This window comes from Callithrix jacchus, chromosome 2 (genome assembly GCF_049354715.1).
Source record: "Callithrix jacchus isolate 240 chromosome 2, calJac240_pri, whole genome shotgun sequence".
Lineage (NCBI taxonomy): Eukaryota > Metazoa > Chordata > Mammalia > Primates > Cebidae > Callithrix > Callithrix jacchus.
This window is the reverse complement of record NC_133503.1, coordinates 48,164,480-48,171,528: the sequence shown is the minus strand read 5'-3', so window position 1 is coordinate 48,171,528 and position 7,049 is coordinate 48,164,480. Positions and strand designations below refer to the sequence as shown.

At 46.0% G+C, this 7,049-nt stretch overlaps 1 pseudogene; it reads right to left on the bottom strand.

Moving 5' to 3' along the window:
- Window positions 1-4,366: 4,366 nt before the first annotated feature.
- On the bottom strand, window positions 4,367-6,739 carry LOC108588471 (large ribosomal subunit protein eL27 pseudogene; annotated as a pseudogene).
- Between the last annotated feature and the right edge of the window lie 310 nt (window positions 6,740-7,049).

Here is a 7,049-nt window from a genome sequence, read left to right as displayed (position 1 = left end):
AGGACAAGACTGCACCTTTTAAATAGACATTTTAAAATATGCTTCAACATGCTGCAGTGGAGGAAACCAGCCCAGAAAGGGGGAGCTGGCCGGGCGCGGTGGCTCACGCCTGTAATCCCAGCACTTTGGGAGGCCGCGGCGGGTGGATCACGACGTCAAGAGATCGAGACCATCCTGGTCAACAAGATGAAACCCTGTCTCCACTAAAAATACAAAAAAATTAGCTGGGCATGGTGGTGCGCGCCTGTAGTCCCAGCTATTGGGGAGGCTGAGGCAGGAGAATTGCTTGAACCCAGGAGGCAGAGGTTGCAGTGAGCCGAGATTGTGCCATTGCACTCTAGTCTGGGTAACAACAGCGAAACTCCGTCTCAAAAAAAAAAAAAAAAAGAAAAAGAAAAAGAAAAGGGGAGCTGACTGCATTAAGGCCACAAAGCAATTTAGTGGTTTCTTCACTCTTTTTTTTCCCTAAGAGAAAGGGTCTCATTGTGTCACCCAGGCTGGAATGCAGTAGTGCAATCACACCTCACTGCAGCCTTGACATCCTGGGCTCAAGTTAATCTTCCCACCTCAGCCTCCCAAGTAGCTGGGACTATAGGCGAGAGCCACCATGCCTGGCTGATTTTATTATTTATTTATTTATTTATTTTTCTTTCTCTCTTTCTTTCTTTTTAGAGACGGGATTTCACCTCGTTGACAAGGATGGTCTCGATCTCTTGACCTCGTGATCCACCCGCCTCGGCCTCCCAAAGTGCTGGGATTACAGGTGTGAGCCACTGCACCTGGCCTGATTTTTAAATTTTTATTATTATTTTTTTAACATAGAGACAGAGGTTGCCCCATATTTCCCTGGCTGATCTCAAACTAACACCTGGGCTCAGCCGTCCTCCTCTGCCTCGGCCTCCCAATATGCTGGGATTTCAGGTGTCAGCCACTGTTCCTGGCCAGATATCTTCATTCTTAATCTTCATTCTCTTCATATTTCTCATGTTAATTGGGATTTAGATCAGAAAGCAGGGAGAAAATGGTTTTCAGTTCTCTGAAGACAAGGGGTTAGAAATTAAGTTGAGTCTTTTGAGAAAAGTGAAGCGAGGATGGTCACCTTGTTGGCTATCATTGCTGGTTTAGACTTTTCAAACTCTTTTGTTCACATGTCTCTAAAATAAATCTGAAAATAGTGTATCTCTTTGCACACCTTTAAGTTGACATCTGGTTTATTATTGTTATTATTTGTTTTTGGTTTTTTGAGACGGAGTCTTGCTCTGTCACCAGGCTGGAGTGCAGTGGCGCTATCTCGGCTCACTGCAACCTCCGCCTCCTGAGTTCAAGTGATTCTTCTGCCCTTTTTTTTTCTGGTCCCAAGTAGCTGGGACCAGAGGTGCGTGATACCATGCAAGGCTAATTTTTGTATTTTCAGTAGAGACAGGGTTTGACCATGTTAGCCAGGATAGTCTCGATCTCTTGAACTTGTGATCCACCCGCCTCGGCCTCCCAAAGTGCTGGGATGACAGGCGTGAGCCACCGCGCCTGGCCTATTACTTGTTTTTTGAAATGGAGACTTACTCAGTTGCCCAGGCCAGAGTGCGGTGGTGTGATCTCGGCTCACTGCAACCTACACCTCCCAGGTTCAAGCAATTCTCCTGCCTCAACCTCCCTAGTAGCTGGGATTACAGGCATGTGCCACCATGCCCGGCTAATTTTTTTTTTTTTTGAGTTGGAGTCTTGCTCTGTCACCCAGGGTGGAGTGCAGTGGCATGATTTTGGCTTACTGCAACCTCCGCCTCCCAGATTCTTCTGCCTCAGCCTCCTGAGTAGCTGGGATTACAGGCATGCACCACCAGGTCCAGCTAATTTTTTTTAAATTTTATTTATTTATTTTCATCAATGTACTCCCCAGGGATCAAATTTATATATTTTTAGTAGAGACAGGGTTTTGCCATGTTGGTCAGGCTTGTGCCTAATTTTTGACATCTAGTTTTTTAAATCATAATTTTAAGTAGTTGCAAAGCTTGTGGTTGAAGGGTTTCTATAGAGGGTTGTACTTTTCTGAGCACTATTAGAACTCAAATTTGAAAGTTCTGTTTTTAATTATATCCCAAGAGAGTCAATTAAAGATATCCACAGGCCGTGATCGTATAGTGGTTAGTAGTTGGTGTTGTGCCCGCAACAACCTCAGTTCATATCCAAGTCAAGACACCAAAAAAAAAAAAAAAAAGGGCCGGGTGCAATGGCTCATGCCTGTAATCCCAGCACTTGGGGAGGTCGAGGCGGGTGGATCACGAGGTCAAGAGATCGAAACCATCCTGGTCAACATGGTGAAACCCCGTCTCTACTAAAAACACAAGAATTAGCTGGGCATGGTGGTGCGTGCCTGTAGTCCCAGCTACTCGGGAGACTGAGGCAGGAGAATTGCTTGAACCCAGGAGGCGGAGGTTGCGGTGAGCCGAGATCCTGCCATTGCACTCCAGTCTGGGTAACAAGAGTGAAACTCCGTCTCAAAAAATAAAAGAGAGATCTAGACTATCCTGGTCAACATGGTGAAACCCCGTTTTAACTAAAAATACAAAAAATTAGCTGGGCATTGTGGTGCGTGCCTGTCATCCCAGCTACTCAGAAGGCTGAGGCAGAATTGCCTGAACCCAGGAGGCAGAGGTTGTGGTGAGCTGAGATCGCGCCATTGCACTCCAGCCTGGGTAACAAGAGCGAAACTCTGTCTCAAAAAAAAAAAAAATTAAAGAAAAGGAAAAAAAGATATCCACAGTGTTACCTCCTTTCTTTGTTTTTATTTCTTTATTTATTTGAGACAGAATCTCACTTTGTTGGCTAGGGTGGAGTGCAGTGGTGCAATCACAACTCACTGCAGCCTCAACCTTCCAGGCTCATGCAATCCTCCTGCCTCAGCCTCCCAAGTAACTGGGACCACAGGCACATGCCACCATACCTGCCTAATTTTTTTTTTTTAAGAGATGGAGTTTTGCCACGTTGCCCAGGTAGCTAGAACCCCTGAACTCAAGCAATCTCCCTACCTCTCTACCTCCCGATCTCCTTACCTCAGGCTCCCAGAGTGCTGAGATTACAGGCATGAGATTACACTGCACCCAGCTGTGGCCCCTTTTCTTTCTCTCTTTCCCTCTCTTTCTTTTTCTCTTTCTCTTTCCTTCTTTCTTTCCCTCCTTCCTTCCTTTCTCCTTCCCTCCCTCCCTCTCTCTCTCTCTCTCTTTTTATTTATTTATTTTATTTTTATTTTTAAAGACGGCGTTTCACCATGTTGGTCAGGCTGGTCTTGAACTCCCAACCTGAGGTGATCCACCGCCTTGGCCTCCAAAGTGCTTGGATTACAGGCGTGAGCCACCATGCCCAGCCTCTTTCTTTTTCTTTCTTTCTTTCAGAGTCTTGCTCTGTTACCCCAGCTGGATTGCAGTGGTATCTCAGCTCACTGCAACCTCCACGTCCTGGGTTCAAGCGATTCTCCTGCCTCAGCCTCTTGAGTAGGTGAGACTACAGGCACCCACCACCACACCAGGGTAATTTTTTGTATTTTTAGTAGAGGCAGTGTTTTACCATGTTGACCAGGCTGGTTTTAAGCCCCTGACTTCAAGTGATCCTCCTGCATCAGTCTCTCAAAGTGCTGGGATTCCAGGCATGAGCCACCATGCCGGCCCGTGGCCTCCTTTCCAGTGTGATTATCTTGGGCTGGTGGCACTTACTGAGGAACTGGAGTCACACCCTTCTGGGGCAGCTCTACTTACTACCATCCTTGGAAAACACATGGACAAATTTCAGTCAAAAACTTCACATTCCTCTCTTTTTCTTCTTGAACTCCTATTTCCATTTCACTTTCCCTGCAGTATTGGGTCATACATGCAATTCGTTTCGATCCTATACTGTCTTTTCATGATTGCCATAGAGCATTTCTTTGTAATAGAAATAGGCACTTGAATTCCAATTTCAATTTTTAATTTCTTGTGACCATAAACTTTGACGTGTTATTTCTTCCGGCTAGAGTTGCCATTAGACCTAACCGATCAAAAACCACATAAGTACAATACAAATTTGATAACAGTTTGAATATGGAGAGTTACATTTTATTTATTGAGAGGGATTTTTTAAATGTATGTTCATGTATACATTGATAAATATTATTTATTCCTTGGAACAGGAATCACTATCAACACTATCCTTATTTTTAAATTTTAATCCATATATGAGTTTAGAAGCTTTTTTCACAAAAGTATGTGGAACTGGAAGGAGTTTTGTTATTACAGTGTCACTCAGTTCTCTGGATTATTTCCAAGATACTTGGCAGAAATCACTTGGAGAGCTTTTACTGAAAATCAGTGAACAACTCCATCAGTTCCTCCTTCAGGTTGATCATGGCAACCCCTTTTCTCTAGAGCTGTTCCCCTGAAGGAGCTTTGCTGTGATTTGAATGTGTCCCCAAAGCTTATATGCTGAAAACCTAATATCCAATGCCACTTTTTTTTTTAATCTTTTTAATTTTTATTTTTAAATAAAGATGGGGTTTCACCATGTTGGTCAGGCTGGTCTTGAACTCCCAACCTCAGGTGCTTGGACTCCAAAGTGCTTGGATTACAGGTGTAAGCCACCATGCCTGGCCTTTTTTTAAATTTTTAATGACCAAAACAAGGCACCTACAACAGCAGCTTCCGGAAGAACCATGTGTTCTTGCCTGTCTTGTATTGCTCTTCAAACTTGACCTTGGCCTCTTGTCAGGCCTTAGGTTTAAGAGCAGGATCTCTGAAAACATCGTAAATAATGACAGTTTGTCCAAGGGGATATCCAGAGTACCCTGTGGGCACCAGGTGATTGTAGTTATAAACGTTCACAAAAGACTTGATCTTTCACCTCTTGGTGATCTTTTTCTGGCCCATGGCTGTTGCCACTTTGTGAGAATGGTGGTCAATTCCAGCCACCAGAGCATGGCTGTAGGGGTGGTCTGAGGTGCCATCATCAATGTTCTTCATGATAACGGCTTTGTGTCCAGAGTAGCGTCCAGCCAGGACAAGCACCAACTTCCCAGGTTTCTCGGCAGCAACCACTTGGGCCGAAAGCAAAAAGGAAAGCCAATACAACCGTTTTGAGTGGTGGGACCTAGCCAGGCACAGTGCTCACATCAGTAATCCCAGAACATTGGGAAGTTGAGGTGGGAAGGTCACTTGAGCCCAGGAGTTCAAGACCAGGCTGGGTAACAACATAGTGAGACCCTGTCGCTGCAAACAAAAACAAAAACCGAAATTAACTGAGTGTGGTGGCATATGCCTGTAGTCGCAGCTAATCTTCAGGCTGAGGTGGGAGGATTGCTTCAGGAGGTGTGGGTGAGGCCACAGTGAGCTGTGACTGTGCCACCACACACCAACCTGGGTGACAGAGTGAGATCCTCTATCTTTTTTTTTTTTTTGAGACAGAGTCTTGCTCTGTTGCTAGGCACCTGGCTGGAATGCAGTGGTGAAATCTCGGCCCACTGCAACCGCTGCCTCTCAGATTCAGGCAATTCTGCCTCAGCCTCCCAAATAGCTGGTATTACAGGCATGCGCCACCACACCCAGCTATTTTTTGTATTTTTAGTAGACGGGGGTTTCACCATGTTGGTCAAGATTGTCTCCATCTCTTGACCTCGTGCTCCGCCCGCCTCGGCCTCCCAAAGTGCTGGGATTACAGGCGTGAGCCACCGCACCCGGCGACTCTGTCTTTAAAAAAAAAGAGAGAGAGAGGTGGAAACTTTTTTTTTTTTTTTTTTTTTTTGAGACGGAGTTTCGCTCTTGTTACCCAGGCTGGAGTACAATGGCGTGATCTCAGCTCACCGCAACCTCCGCCTCCTGGGTTCAGGCAATTCTCCTGCCTCAGCCTCCTGAGTAGCTGGGATTACAGGCACGCGCCACAATGCCCAGCTAATTTTTTGTATTTTTAGTAGAGATGGGGTTTCACTATGTTGACCAGGATGATCTCAATCTCTTGACCTCGTGATCGATCCGCCTCGCCTCCCAAAGTGCTGGGAGAGAGGTGGAAACTTTAAGGGGTAATTAGGTCATGAGGACTCTTCCCTCATGAATGGATTAATGCAGTTATCATGGGAGTGGGTTTGCTATAAAAGTGAGTTTGGAGGCAGGAGGATTGCTTGAGCCTGGGAGGTCAAGGCTGCTGTAATTGTGCCACTCCACACCAGCCTGGGCTGGATGACAGAGCTACACCTTGCCTCAAAAAAAAAAAAAAAAAAAAAAAAAAAATCTGGCACAGTGGCTCACACCTGTAATCCCGGCACTTTGGAAGGCCGAGAAGGGTGGATCACCTGAGGTTAGGAGTTTGAGACCAGCCTGGCCAACATGACAAAACCCTGTCTCTTCTAGAAAATACAAAAATTAGCCGGGCCTGGTGGCGCACGCCTGTAATCCCAGCTACTCGGGAGGTTGAGGCAGGAGAATTGCTTGAATCCAGGAGGCAGAGGTTGCCGTGGATCACCTGAGGTCAGGGGTTCAAGACCAGTCTGACCAACATGGCGAAACCCTGTCTCCACTAAAAAATACAAAAATTAGCTGGGCCTAGTGGCTCATGCTTGAAATCCCAGCAACTCAGGAGACTGAGGCAGAAGGATAGCTTGAACCTGGGAGGCAGAAGTCAGTGAACTGAGATCGCGCCGTTGTACTCCAGCCTGGGCAACAAGAGAGGAACTCCATCTCAAAGAAAAAAATGAACATGCACCTTGCCATGCGATGCCTTCTACCATGTTGTGATGTAACGAGAAGGCCCTCACCAGATGTAGACCTCGATCTTGGACTTGCCAGTCTGCAGAACCATAAGCCAATAAATTTCTGTTCTTCATAAATTACCCATTGCGTCAGGTATTCTGTTATGGCAGCACAAAAATGGATCAAGACAAGCTGCTGCTGCTTTTTTGAGACAGGGCTTCACCCTCTCACTCAGGCTGGAATGCAGTGGCATGATCATGGCTCACTGTAACCTCTGCTTCCTGGGCTTAACCGATCCTCTGACCTCAGCCTCACAAGTAGCTGGGATTATAGGTCTGAACCACGACA